This window comes from Sorex fumeus, unplaced genomic scaffold (assembly GCF_029834395.1).
Source record: "Sorex fumeus unplaced genomic scaffold, SorFum_2.1 ptg000265l, whole genome shotgun sequence".
Lineage (NCBI taxonomy): Eukaryota > Metazoa > Chordata > Mammalia > Eulipotyphla > Soricidae > Sorex > Sorex fumeus.
Window position 1 is genome coordinate 11,092,299 of NW_026606322.1, and position 15,992 is coordinate 11,108,290.

The window sequence follows — 15,992 nt, forward strand, 5'->3', positions numbered from 1 at the left end:
AGGCTCCAGCAGTTTGACCCCGGGCCACTTGCCCAGCCAGGGTGGCCTAGGTCATGGGATGGAGGACTGGCCGAAACAGGCCAAGCTGTTTGATTGATCAGATGCTGTTTATTCTATTTTCCCCATGCTCCTGCCTCAGTCTCTCTGAGCCTCCCATTGTAGTCTCACACTGCCCTCATTCCTGTCTCTTCCTGTCTCTCCTGCTCATCTCTCCGTGCTCCGTCTTGCAGCCTGGGCTTTCTCTCTCCACAAGCCTTCTCCTGTATTCTTCTACATTCTTCTCCCTCTGATCCCCTTGCTAGTCTCTTCCGCACTCCATGTTGTTGCCCTGCGTGCCTCTCATCTTTCCCCTCTCTTGTCGTTCCAACTCCGCAGCACTGAGGGCCACACTGCACCCAGTCTGGTAGCAAAATCAATATAAGAAAGCCATTGGGCTCAAGGGCAGAAACATCATCTGGGGTGTTCCAAAGCCCTTCCTGACTGCCCAGGGGCAAAATACCTCCTAAGGTGTTTTTCTCCTTTCCTCTGTCCAAAAACTCAATCAACATCGTAATACTAGTTATTTTTGTATGGATACAGTAAGAGAGACATTGAGGCTTGTGGGGCAGTTCTGGGAACATCTTGCCACAGACTCAGACTACAGAGCTCAGGCCAGATTAATCATTCCTAACCTTAGCAGGGTCCGAATCTAGTTAATACTTTTTGGATCATGACAGCATTTGTCCATGACCAAGCTCTTAACGTATAGTTAAGCATTAGGCTCTTTGGCCAGGGCCGTCTCGATGCCAGGGTAGCATATAGGTTATCGCTTGCCCTGGTTCCATCCAGTCCCTCGTTGGGATCCTGCTTTTGGGGGCGCTAGGAAGTAAAGGCAGCTGAGGCTTAGGTTGAGAGAACAGATGCCCAGAAGGAAAATATCACTGAGAGTCATGTTACAAAAGCATATCATGTACTATCTTCTTGTGTTCATACAAAAAGGAAATTGCTCTGAATAAACTATGGAAAGGATTTAGGGAAGAGAAAAACAATATTTACAAGTTAATAGAGCACGGAGAAAGAAGTTACAAATAAGCACAGAGGAATGGGAGCACTGTGATGGGAGCAACCCAATAAACCTAAACTACCTGAGACTATGCAGGAAGGACAAAACAATGTAATCCTACACAGGAGTCAAGGACTTTAGCTGACCTGTAGCTGCCAAACTTGATGGATTTTTACATTAGGCACGAGGCTTCTCTCCTTCCCCTAATCTCACTCACTCCTCTGTATATGGTAGTCATATATATATATATGTGTGTGTGTATAAATATATGTATATTCACACACATATATATGTGTGTGTGTATATATATGTGTGTGTGTGTGCAATGCTATTCAACAACCTGTTTTTTCTTAGAAAATATCTGTGGAAGTCTTTCAGTACTGAAATGTAAATCAGCACGATTGCTTTTAGTGGAGAAAGAGTCCATTTATTTTCCCAGTACTTACTGATCACCTATTAGGTTTTGTCACTACAAAAATTCCAAGCACTATTAAGTGCTGGAGATTTATAAGTAAAAAACAGAAAGTTTTTGTCCTTATGTGTTGCTGAAATAATGACATTACACATCATCTTTGATAATGATTGATCCTTAAGAAGTGCCTAAGGGGCTGGAGCAATAGCACAGCAGGTAGGGTGTTTGCTTTGCACGCATCCAACCTAGGTTCGATTCCCAGCATCCTATATGGTCCCCCGAGCACTGCCAAGAGTAATTCCTGAGTGCATGAACTCCTGTGCATCGCCGGGTGTGACCCAAAAAGCAAAAAAAAAAAAAAATGCCTAAAGTTGGTTAAAGTTAGTTAGGTATGTGTGTGTGTGCGTGCGTGCATGCGTGCGTGCGTGCGTGCATGCGTGCGTGCGTGCGTGTGTGTGTGTGTGTGTGTGTGTGTGTGTGTGTGTGATTCTGGGAGAAGCATTCCGGGCAGAAGTGCTAAGGCTCAGAGGTGACAGTGTGCATACCCAGCCTGGAGAATAGCAAGTGGGCCATTGTCACCAGAAAGCTCTGGTAACCGATGAGAGATTAGTCACTTGATTTTGCTTGAGCTGGAGCGATAGCACAGCGGGTACGGTGTTTGCCTTGCACACAGCCAACCCAGCTGACCTGGGTTCGATGAGAGATTAGTAAGATCAGTAATTGCTATCACATTTTAGCTTGCATATAGACAATGTTTTTTGATTTGGTTGCATAGAAAGGAGTCATTGTTGTAAGGTAGGGGGATAAAAAGAGGGCCCATGGCCATGGAATTTCTGAGAAGTAATAAATCCAATAAATCCAATAACCCCAGACTGCAAAAATTAAGGCCTAGGTCCGATAAGATCTTCCTGGCACCAGTGACAGACCCTGAGGAGAATGGACCCCACAGAGATACAAACTTCAGCAGAGACAGAGACTGCAATTACGAACCTGAAGGGGATTTATGACACCTGGATGACCCCCATGACACCTGCAGCCACCTCTGCAGAGAAATTCCAAGGTCGCTTTGGCAGCCACCATAGCAACAAACTTACTCAGCTAGAAATCCCCACATGGGGTCAGATTGGAGAAACCTCTAAAAGCCACCTTGAACAAGGAAGGGCACACATTTGCTGCCTGAGCCTGTGTGCCGCTTGTGCCCACATGGCTGAGCTCATGTGGCACCCAAGCACACGTGCTGCCTGCATCTCCCCTCTTGAGACGCGTACTTTGGAGAAGCCAGGGTTCTCCCTTGAGCGCATTATTCTCTCTCTCTCTTTTCTCCCTCCTTCCTCTTCCTACAGACTTCCAAATAAAATCTGTTTTTACTTCACTGCTTATCTACTCCTGAAAGTCGTTTTTGTGAAGAATATGAGCCTATAAACCCCGGGTAAGGCATAAGACTGATTCTTCTTTCCTGCAAAGAGCAAATACAGCTCCAACCTGAGTCCTATTCTTCCCAGCTGATCCCAGGATGGCATAAGTGAATCGGGAGAAAGTGACCCTCTCTCTCCTCTCCTCCTCACATAAGCCATCCATGGGGGTCCACCAACTTCAGTTGTTTCCACTGCAAGCAGTTTTTATGCATCTATTGATAACAGCATCCCACTCACTCTTCTGATCTTACAAAATGAGAATGTGTCATTTATTCTCTGTATTAAGACAATGATGACTTTTTGAGTAGTGTGCAAATTATTGTTATACTGTCTATGAGTATTTTTATTTTTAAAAATTTTAAATCCTTTTTTAATTGAATCACAGTGATAAACACATTTACAAAGTTGTTCATGATTGGATTTCAGTCATATAATGTTCCAACACCTGTCCCTTGACCAGTGCACTTTTCTCACAACCAACTGTTTCATTTCCCTTCCTCCTCTGCCCCATCCCATCACTTATTGTCAGGTATAAACTTTTACTTTCAACACTCAGTTCCTGTCCAAAATGAGCATTTCCAACTATTATTGTCACGTTGCTCCCTTCTCTATCCTAACCTTCCTTTGGCGCTCCCCCTCACCCCCTTACTCCCCATTCTTGAGGAAAGCTTCCAACCACTGACCAGTCCTCCTGGCTCCTGCTTACTCTCACCTTGGATATTAGTCTCATAGCATTGTAGCACTGTCCTCGTGTTGTTCATCGATTTGCTCGAGCGAGCACCAGTAACATCTCACAACAAACTGTGAGACTTGTTGTTACTGTTTTTGGCATATTGAATACGTCATGGGGAGCTTACCAGGATTTGCTGTGCAGGGGAGATACTCTCGGTAGCTTGCTGGGCTCTCCAAGGGGGGCGGAAGAATCAAACCCGGGTTGGCCATGTTGGCCACATGCAAGGCAAAAGCCTTACCCACTGTGCTATCGGTCCATTATTCTCATGCTGTATATATTTTATATCCCACAAATGAATGCAGTCATTCTATACCTGTCCCTCTCCTTCTGACTCATTTCACTCTGTGAGTGTTTTTAGACAGGCAGCTAGCTTTGCTATCGAACCTGTTGATGAAATGCCTTAACCAGAGTCCCAACATTCTTAGAGACCTTCCCCCATCCCTACTCCCCATGTGTTGGATACCTACAGTGCTTTAAGAGGAACAAAGCTAATACAAAAAGACAATATTGAGCGGTGAGATTGGGGCTTTCTGTCTCCTGATGACCTACTTTGAATATAATTTTCTCTATTCTATGCTCTCCAATTGAATAAATCAAAATGTTCTTGTTTTTACTAAACTGATTTGTCTTAGGTTTTCTGTTACAGTGATGACTTCTGACTAATAACAGTATTGTAAAATGTTTGGTTGCTTGTGTAAATTTGGGGCCATCAGATTACTACCTATGGTAATGGAGGGTACTAGGTAAATGTCAGCTTTATTTTGAGGAGTCTTGCTAAAGTGTTAGGGATTAGGGTGCCTCTGATGAGGTTATGCACATAAAACTACCATCCATCCATGTAACAGATGGATTCAGGAAGTTCAAGAGTCTGCCTTCCACATTTAAGATATTTCTTTATCAAGTGAATAGTCACGATTTGGTGGGTAAAAGTAATCTGGTTATATTATGAAAATGAGCAGATGTGTTTTTGGTCATTTTGAAAACAAATGAGAAAAAATTGACAGCTTAAGATGCAGTTCACTATGAAATTAACAAGTTTTTATCATTTAATATGACTTTCAAAGCTAAAAAATACTTCACAAACATTTCCTTGAATCAACTTTTATTCATAAAATCTATCTAATCTAAATGTTCTTAGGTATGTTCATTATATTCATCTAATGAGAATAGATGGGATTGTGATGTGATCCTGCCAATTAGGACAGGATCACCTCAATTTTTACTGTCATGTTTGCTCCTATAATGCATGGCCTTTATGTTCAGAATCATCAATAAATGTTCTTTTTTTTTTTTTTGCTTTTTGGGTCACACCAGCAATTGTCAGGGATTACTCCTGGCAGTATTTGGGGGACCATATAGGATGCTGGGGATTGAACATGGGTTGGCCGCTTACAAGGCAAACACCCTATCCACTGTACTATCACTCCAGTCCCAAATATTTAATTATTATAAGTTTAAAGTTTTGGCAATCTGTCTAAAACATTTAAAAGCAAATTTAGGCCTAAAATGCAAGCAGAATTAGGGACATAAAAGATACAGCAAGTACAGTATACCTATGTAAATTAACTAACATTTTTGTTTTTGTTTTGTGGCTACACCTGGCAATATTCTGGGGTTACTCCTGGCTCTGTGCTCAGAAATCACTCCTGGCAGTGCTCAGGTGACCATATGGATTGCTAGAGAATGAAACCAGGTCAGCTGCGTGCAAGGAAAATGCTCTACCTACCGTATATGACTGGTTCCCAGATTAACTCACATTATAGACTAGAAATAGTTTGAATCAGGAGCAGACAAAGTTAATAGTTTAGGTCCCAGTGTCCAGTGTATGAATATTTTTTTCTTGTCATAATTCTTCCCCTGTTTAGCAGCATTAACTCACATTCATTGAGTGCTTATTGTGCCAAGGACTCACATTCATTGAGTGCTTTGGATGCCAGGAAGAAAATATAAGAAATATCTCATTGGCATATCAAACATTTGCATTTGGAATCTAATACTGGGAGAGGGAAAGATGGAGAGGCATTTTTTTTCTTAAATTTTTATTAGTGAAACACCATGAGGCACAGTTGTAGACTTACAAATTTTTGTGCTTGGGTTTCAGTTATACAATGATTGAATACCCATCCCTCCACCAGTGCCCATTCTCCACCACCACCAGTCCCAGTATTCCTGCCACCCCCCACTCCTCCCCCCATCCCATCCTACCTCTGTGGCAGGGCGTTCCCTTTTGTTATCTCTCTCCTTTTGAGTGCTGTGGTTTGCAAAAGAGACATTGAGTGGCAATCTTGTTCAGTCTATAGTCTACTCTCATCACGCATTTCCCACCCTGAGAGGAACCTCTCAACACCCTTTATTTGGTGCTTCCTTCTCTATCTGAGCTGCCTTTTCCCCTAGCCTGTGCGGCTGTCCTCAAAGCCATGGAGTAATCCTCCTGGTACTTATCTTGGCTATTCTTGGGTGTTAGTCTCCCATTTTGTTACTTTATGTTCCCCAGATGAGTGCAATCTTTCTATGTCTGTCCATTTCTTTCTGACTCATTTCGCTTAGCATAATACTTTCCATGTAGTACCATTTGTATGTGAATTTCATGACTTCATCTTTTCTAACAGCTACATAGTACTCCATTGTGTAGATGTACCAAAGTTTCTTTAACCAGTCATCTGTTCTCGGGCACTGAGGTTTTTTCCAGATTCTAGCTATTGTAAAGAGTGCTGCAATGAACAAATAAGTGCAGATGTCACTTCGACTATACTTTTTTGTGGAGAGGCATTTTTAATTGAGAGTCGCATTTTGTGGTTGAGAGTGTTGTACATGTAACTTTAAATTAGTTTAGTTGTAATAATTACAGTGTGATTGAATCCTCAAATTTCAAATTATTTGATGATAATTTCCTCAGGATTTTTATTGAGAAGTTTATCTAAACATTCTACATTAGGTATAAAGGTAAAAGGTAAAGGCCCTCCCGTTGATCGTCGATTTGCTCGAGCGGGCCCAGTAACGTCTCCATTGGAGACTTTGTTGTTACTGTGTCTGGCATATTGAATACTCTCGGTAGCTTGCCGGGCTCTCCGAGAGGGGCGGAGGAATCGAACTTGGGTCGGCCATGTTGGCCGCTTGTAAGGCGAACGCCCTACCCGCTGTGCTATCGCTCCAGCCCATGTATGACTTTTACTTACTTTTCAGTTAGGCTTTAATCTGTTATTTTTGAAATTTATTGTTTTATCAGCACATATAAGAAACAACAGAAACATTTACCATGATTCTTTTTGGTTTTGGGGTCAGATCTGGTGGTGCTCAGGGTTTACTCCTAGTTCTGTGCTCAGGGATCACTCCTGGTGGTGCTATGGGACTGGATATGGTTCTGGGGATCAAATTCAGTTCCATGACCCTCTTTGGGAGCTTATTAAATTTCTTAGTTTTATTTTACAGTCTTTCAACATAACTTTAGAGAATATTTTTATCTTCAGAGAATTTTTTTTCATCAGAGAAGATTTTTGAGCCTTTGTTTTTATGGTAAGTCTCCTGCATTTTAACTGATTTCTCTAAAGTGATCTGGTAGAGTGATCTGATAAAGATTACATATCAGATAGTACTCAGTGTAGGAGTTGAGATCTTAGAAAGACTTGAGTTTGTAGGAGTGTAAAGTTTAACTTCCCTCAAGGTCGTTTTCCTCAATGGAGAGAAAAATGATTTATTAAAATATTCTAAATTTTTCTTTTGTAATTAGGTATCTTTTATGATTTAAATCCAACCATGAACAACTCTGTAACTGTAACTCTCATAGTGATTCCGTTTTTAAAAAGTTCCAAATAAAAAAAGGAAAATGGAAAAAAATATATTAAACATTTAAACCAGCAAAAGAAAATTGCAAAAAGTTTTTAAAATACTTTTTATGTTTTTGTTATTCACAAGCTTAATTTTTTACTCTTGAAAGAAAACATAACTTTTTAGTTCTCTCTGATAATTCAATAACATTTTAATTACTGTTACTTGTTAGACAAAGTCATTTTGATGAGAAGTTTACTTGGCATAGGTCTCTAAATGACAGCTACCCAAATTTGGTGTTCCATTAGGGCATTCAAAAAATTTAGTATTTGGCCATATCCATAGCTATGATTTATCAGTGCCAAAGATTACAAAGCAAAATTGGCAAAGGGAAAGAAACTCAAGGTAAAGTGTGGAGATCAGTCACAAATATTCTGAGCTAGGGGACATTGGTTTGTCCTTTCTCCCTTGCCAGAGAAAGCTTAGGTTTATAGGGTTACACCCATCAGAGTGCTCCTGAGTCACTCCCATTCCTTTGCTTATCTCTTTTTTTGTGCCCTGCTTCCCCAATCGGTCTATCACCTTTTTCCCCTAATCAGACTCTGTTAACTTGTAATGTCAGACCCTCCTAAGGACACTGGACTTGTATCCATTACTGAAATATTGCTTTTCTCCTTCTCTTTTATCCTTTTGCATAATTTACTTTAAAACAATGTCCTTTTTGTATAGACACAGGAAGACAGTTAATATTATGCTTTTTTAACTTGGGAATTAATGGACTCTGAATAATATTTACTACTAGGAATCTGCTTTCTTGACTTAAGCCACAGTTGCCCTTAGGTCCTAACACCTTCAAAGCAGGGTCCCAACGAGAGACTGGACAGACCCAGGGCAAGCTGTGAGCTACCTTGATGTCGAAATGGGCCAGGCCAAAGCGCCACAAAACTCAACTATAAGTTAAGAGCATGGTCATGAACAAATTCTGTCATGATCCAAAAAATAATGACTAGATTAGGACTCTGCGAGGGTTAGGAACGACTAATCTGGCCTGAGCACTGTAGTTTGAGTTCTATAGCGAGATGCCCCCAAGAGAGCCATCCTATAAGCGTAATGTATCTCTTACTGTGTCCACACAAAATGACTAATATTTTGAATGTTTGTATGTTTGTTGTACTAAGGAAAAGAGAAACACACCCATGGATGGTATTTTGTCCTTGGGTGGGTCATCCTGCTGAATGAAAATTTGTCCTAGAAAAAGCTTCCCCTGAGGAAAGGACTTTACCTCTGTTGATTGTATGACCACACCTATGTGTAATCCCCAACCACTCATGATTTGGGATATAACTAAGGCTATAAGAGTGGGCGGGGTGGGGGGGAAATCAAGGAGAATCAAGGAGAATCAGGGAGAATCAGGGAATCCAGATGCAGGATGGAGAAGAGAGGAGGATCAGGAGAAGGAGAATGAAGGGGATTGGGGAAGGGATGAGGAAGAGGAATGGAGATGAGATTGAAATAAACTGCAAATGATACCAACCAGGAGTGAATATTATTCGGAGTCAAAAGTTCCCTCCTTTAGCCACCCATTGCCATTGGCCGTCCTGGGGTGGGAGAAGTAGCGTGAGACCACAAAAGACAGGAGAGAGGAGAGAGAGAGAGAGAAGAGAGAGAGAGAGAGAGAGAGAGAGAGAGAGAGAGAGAGAGACAGAGAGAAACAGAGAGAGAGAAACAGAGAGAGACAGAGAGAGAGAGAAACAGAGAGAGAGACAGAGACAGGGAGACACAGAAACAGAAAGAGACAGAGAGAAAGAGAGACAAACATGAGGGCGGAAGCAGTCTTTTTTGTTTTTGCTTTTTGGGCCAGGCTCGTTACAAGCACCAGTTGAAGTGCTTCAATTGAACTGCTGCAGTGAGGTACGGGGGCTTGTCCATGTGGAATAGATTCCCATACCCTCATATGCAAAGTCTGAGCTCCAGCCTTTTCACCCATTTTCTCAGTTCCTAGATGGCCAGAGTTTTTGTTGTAGTCTGATTGCCGGTGAGGTTCGCTGTAGCTGCAGAAATGATCCAGAGAAGGTTAGCAGATGTTTGCATAACGTTGTAGGTATTACAAGCTTCTGTTAATCATTTGGGGAAAGACTTTTGTTTGTTTTTTCGATTTTGAGCTACACCCATTGGTGCTCAGGACTTACTCCTGGCTCTTTGCTCAGGGATCAATCTTGGTGGGGCTCAAGCGATCATATGGGGTGTTAAGGATCGACCTGGGTTAGCCATGTGCAATGCAAGATCCTTACCCACTGTACTATTAATTGGACCCCCAAGATTTCATTGTTTTTTTTGAAATTTAGTCACTAACTTATTTTATATAAACATAATATTAACACCTTGAGTCAAATATAATATTAGATGGCACAACAATGAAATATGAAGTAATGACCATAGCATTTATTTTATGTTTTAACAGGAGGGGATAATAACTCAGTCAAATTTACAAAAATGAAGCCTACTCAAAATTAGATATCAAATTTTTTCAAATTCTTGTAAATAATGGTATGCCTCATGAGAGAAACTCAGTGTCTTTATTTGGCAGCACATTCTAAGAGCCCCAAATTAGGCACAAGATTTCTAATCAAGGTCTCAGAAGGTAACCAGTCCTGTTGGTAAACTTTTCCAAGGACAGCAGTTGTAGGCCTACTATGTTAACTCTTTTCTGCATGTACAGGGAAAAAATGAAAAACATGAAACATGAAGCTTTGGAATAGAACCAAATGGAATTGTTGGATGTGAGCAATATTACTCTTGAAACAGAGATATTAGTGAATGGGCTGAGTAATTTAATAGCAGAATGAGTACAGCCAAAGGACAAAACAGTGAGTTGGGTTACCAGATTGGAAAATCTAAGATAGCTCTGAGAAAGGATGAGAAGATAAAAAATATTAAGATCTGTGGAAGAAAGGAAATGATAACAGCATCACTATCAAAATCACTATAAATACATCAAGAAAAGTTAGTTTTTGAAAAAATAATTTTGGTTTAACACATGGTCCATTCATTTTTCTGCTGCAAGCTGCCGGGCTCTGGATTAAGTTCTTTGTCCTTCACGCCCTATCGAGGTCACAAGTTGACCCCATGAGTGGCTCTCCGGTACAGCCATAACCCCAGATGCACAGAAACCAATCTCGTAATAGTCTGGTTCTTTGCAGAAATCCAAAAATCATTATATGACATGATATGATTCTCATACCAGCTACAGAAAACAAAGTATTTCACAATGCCTTTTCAGCAATTCTGATTGTTGGGGGGGGGGGGTGGGAATTATAAACAATAATGGTGCATCTTTTGTCAAAATAATGAATGTAATCAATGTAGAGAAGAGTTAAGTAGAAATCATCTGCCTCACAGGCATTGAGAGGAGGGTATATGGGGGTTCTTGGTGGTGAAAAATGAATACTGTTGAAGGGAAAGGTGTTTGATCATTGTTTGATCGAGACTTAAACCTGAAAGCTTACCAACTTTTCCCACAGCGATTCAATAAATAAATATAAGAAGAAAAAAAATAAATTAATAAAGTTATAAAAAAAAACAAAAGTAAGGTGGAGTTCATGCCCAATTCAGTCAGCTAATCAGTGGCTGAATAAATACTCCTACATGGGAAAAAAAAAAAGAATTTTGGGAGAATTTTTGGACCGTACCTTTCATGGTTTACTCCTTGCTCTGTGCTCAAGAGAGGACATATGTGCCAGAGATTCAAACATTTGCAAGACAAGTCCCTTAGCCCCTTGTGCTATCTCTCCAGACCTCTTAATTAACATTAACATTGACATTAAATTAACAAGTTAGATGATCATGTTCAGAAAACCAAATCTGAAAGCTCTAGGGGATAAAAGTAGGTCAATCACTAGACAACAGAAGTCAGATAAAGTCAGGGTGCAGGAAAATTAAAAACAGTTTCACTGTTAAAACACTGAAGAAAATAAATGTCAAATGGTAAATTTTATTGCTGACTATATAATCACCACAAAAACATTTAGGTAGTCCCGAATTTAAACTGTGGTTTACTGCTACTTAAAGTGTCACACCAAAATTTGGTTGTTATTAATCCGGGTGTGATAAGATTCCTCTTGAAATATAAATTAACACATACTGTTACTGATTTTTTTAATTAATTCAGTATGAATTATAAAGTTAATTCATGATTGGGTTTCAGGCACACAATGTCTCAACACCAATCCCTTCACTAGAGTCCACTTCAGTCCACCAATGCCCCCAGCCTCTTTCCCTCACACACTTGCCTCTGTGAGAGGCACTTTTGAAAAAAATAATCTTCAACACTGTATTTTGCAGTTCTGTTGACTTAATCACTTAATCACTTAACTTCCCGTTAGTCGTCGATTTGCTCGAGCGGGAGCCAGTAACGTCTCCATTTGTCCCTGTCGCGTGCTAGTGTAGCCCAATGGCATCTGTTCGCTCCGGGAACATGAAGGGCCTCAAACCGATCGTTCATGATCTTGACGAAGAAGTCTGACCATCTGGTAGGTGGGCGGCCACGCGGTCTTTTGACATCCCGTGGAATCCAGTCGGTAACAGCTCTAGTCCAGCGGTCGTCTTGAAATCTCATTACGTGACCAGCCCATCTGATTTTCGACACCTTGGCAAATGAGACAGCGTCCCTGATTCTTGAACAGAACAATACTGTTGACAATACTATTTTTTTCTTCCTCTTCTTTTTTTTTCCCTTAAATTTTTATTAGTGAAACACCATGAGGTACAGTTGTAGACTTACAAATTTCTGTGCTTGGGTTTCAGTTATGCAATGATTGAATACCCATCCCTACACCAGTGCCCATTCTCCACCCCCACCAATCCCAGTATCCCTCCCACCCCCCACCCTTCCCCCCATCCCACCCTACCTCTGTGGCAGGGCATTCCCTTTTGTTACCTCTCTCCTTTTCTTCTTTTTGACTCTAAAATTTTTTCTAGAAAAAATGCTCACTGTACTAAACAATATTCTTAATAATAAAGTTAGCTTGCACTCTGTCAAAGTTCATTTTTAAATATCTAGACTGATAAAACTTCATGTGAATCGGTGCTGATTCATTAGTCAAGCTTTGAGTAACATGGCTCTGCATGATATAATTATGGATAGGCACAAAGAGTATAAGGACACAAGAGTCAGCTTTGGGGATCAGATGTTTGAGTTTGCTTCAACTCTACCTTCTGAAAGTTCTAGAGGAGAATCTGTTCACTTGCCTTTTGCAGCTTTTGGAAGCGGACCCCATTCCTTGGTGCCTGGCTCCCTCCAGCTTTGAGGCTAGCGATGTAACACTTTTTTCTCCCTCTCTGACATTCCTCGTTTCCCTTTTAAAGCATTCTTGTGATTATTTCTGACCTACCCAGATAATTTAAGATATTCTCCCCATTTCTAACTCCTTTATTTAATCACACATCCCAAATTAATTTTTCCATCTAAGTAACTTATTCATTCACAGATTCTAGGAATTAGGATATGGACATATTTTGTGATGGGAATGAGGGCATTATTCTCTTTAGTATAAGTGAAGTGGGAACAAGACAGTAGGTGGACGATAAAAACTTCAGAGGAGTGTTTTAAATCTTTGTTTTATACTACTGTTTGTTTGTTTGGGGACTATCCCTGGCTCTGCATTCAGGGATCACTCCTGACTGGGCTCAGGGATCCAGAGGAGTTCTGAAGATCAAACTTGGATTGGCCATGTACAAGGCAAGCTTCTCTATCCAGTGTATTTTCTTTCTTTAGTACATATTTAGTGCTGCTTTATATTATTTGGTATTAAATTGTTTAAATTATTTTTCTAATAAGATAGTGTTTATTTATTATAGAACAATAACCATTTAAGAATATTTTATATTTCTGTTGTTTTTTACTTCTTAGAATAGAAAGTCAAATTTATATAATACACCTCTTTGCATCATTGCAATAATCCTTAAAATTAATGTGTTTAAATAAATCTCATTTAATGGAGACACACATTGGTGTATCTGGTGCATAACTGAGCTGCCTAATTTTATACTTGATTAAAGGTGTTTTTTTTAAAGATGAATCATGATAGAACAAATAACTGTAAACTCAGGAAATCTAAAAAGTATTGTTAACTCAAAAAGTATTTCCAGTTTGTCATTTCCCCCAAACTAGTTTCATTCTGCGTATTGAATCTTACTTATTAATACTAAATTTCCAAAAGTAAAGGAGTTAAATTGTTGTTTGCTTCCAAGTAGACGAATGATAAAATCAAGTTAAATACCTGATAACATATTCCTAGGAAAGTTTAACTCATTAGATGTAGTAATAGTTTCTTTCCCTCTTTTAATGACCCTTTTGTATCAGCAAAACTAAACTTAAGCTCTTCTTATAAAGTATATTATCTTAGGTTATTCAATGTATGAAGGGCACATAAAGATAAAGCCTACCTGCTCGTTACACCGTTGCCCTCTTCTACCTAAAGTAACTTCCAAGTGTTCTCACCTTCTCTGTATTTTTCTCTGGATGGAAGTGTTTCCTAACACGTCGTAGTAATTTCCTTTTGGTGATGGAAGCATTCTTGGTTCTGTACCCACTGCTGTTGGTTCTGGGTTTCCATTTAAAATAAGCAGGTTGATACAGTTTCTCTGAGGTTGTTCTCTTAGCAGGAACTCTGTCAGCATTGTTTTGTTCACTGCTAGAACCACCTCGTTAAAAGCAGGCATCACATACAGATTTTATAGCTTTACTTATGCTCAGTCAACTGAAACATTGAAAGAGTGAATCAAAAAAAGATCTTATCTGCTTCCTTTTATTGATACAGAGCAGTCAAAATCTAAAGATTTTCAACTGTCCCTGCCCCTTCTTTTTCAAAGACAAGAATCAAAATTATTCTTTAGAAAATTTTTCTATACTGGCTTTCGAATCTTATCAAACTGATCAAAATGATTGGCAAATAAGAAAATAAAGGAAGATCACTTATAGGAAAATAGTTAATCACTTAATCACTTAACTTCCTGTTAGTCGGCGATTTGCTCGAGCGGGCGCCAGTAACGTCTCCATTTGTCCCTGTCGCGTGCTAGTGTAGCCCAATGGCATCTGTTGGCTCTGGGAACATGAAGAGCCTCAAACCGATCATTCATCATCTTGATGAAGAAGTGCGAGACGGGCCGGTGGTGCGTCCTCAGCGAAAATAGTTACAGAAATAAATTTAGATAGATGATACTACAAAAGAGACAACATAATAGAAAAAATCTTAGAGTCGAATTTCTGACTTTTGAAACACTTGAAATATGGAATATTTGAGCTTTTGTGTTTCATGAAAATAGTTGATACAACTGACCAAAATGAACAAAGGTCTAATACAACAGATTAAATAAAGATGTGATAAAATGGAGTAACTGCCAAACACAGGGGTTCATCAGCTTCTGTCATCTGTTTCTCTTTTGGCAGCTGTATGCACAAATGTTCACTCATTTTAAAAAAATTATGACTTCTTGTTTTTTGAAAACGTGCTTTTTAATTCACAAATACAACCCCCGTCTCCCAATCCAGGGCAGTGGAGATTGGTGAAATGAACAGTTCAGAAAATATTTTCAAGGAGGGACTAAGAAAGTTTGCTGTTGGATTGTCAAACATGAAGAAAAGCATATGAACAGTATATGTAGTGACAAACAAAAGTTTAGTAAGATTTCTGAATACAAGTAGGAAAGCTAGATATAATCACGATAAAAATAATGATAATAATGATTAAATAGTGGTAGCAATGATAATAATGTGCTGGGAGGTAAAAAAAAAACTTCCAAGATAATGAAGATTTACTTGATAAGAGGCAGATAAATAAAAAAAATACATTAAGTGAGCCAAGAGAATAAAATTATTTTAACCTGGAGTGTTTGTTGATCTTGAAATGCTAGCTAGAAGGCTAAGTACAATTTTTTGGAAAAAACGTAAGTCAAAAAACAAACAAACAAAAATAATGAAACCATTCTTCACATGACCTGGGTTTGAGTCATCTTGTGGTTTAAGAAAATTTGTGTTAAAATTGGGGTATAGAAGCAAGTGGAAACAGAGATAAACAAATGGGACTATCTTAAGCTAAGAAGCTTCTGCACCTCAAAAGATACAGTTACCAGAAAACAAAGTCAATCTACAGAGTGGAAAAGGATATTTACCCAATACCCATCTGATAAGAGATTGATATCAAGGATATACATGGTACTGGTTGAACTCTACAAGAAGAAAACACCCAACCCCATAAGAATGTGGCGATGAAATGAACAGAAACTTTATCAAAGAAGGAATCCAAATGGCCAAAAGGCACATGAAAAAATGCTTATCATTATTAATCACCAGGGAGATGCAGATCAAAACAACAATGAGATGTCTCACACCACAGAAACTGACCCACATTCAAAAGAACAAAAGCAACCCATGTTGGTGAGGATGTGGGGAGAAAGGGCCTCTCCTTGACTGCTGGTGGGAATGCCGACTGGTTCAACCCTTATGGAAAACAGTATTGACGCTTCTCAAAAAATTAGCAATTGAGCTCCCAATTTGACCCACCAATACCACTTCTGGGAATATAACCTGGAGATGCAAAAAAGTATAGTAGAAATGACATCTGCACT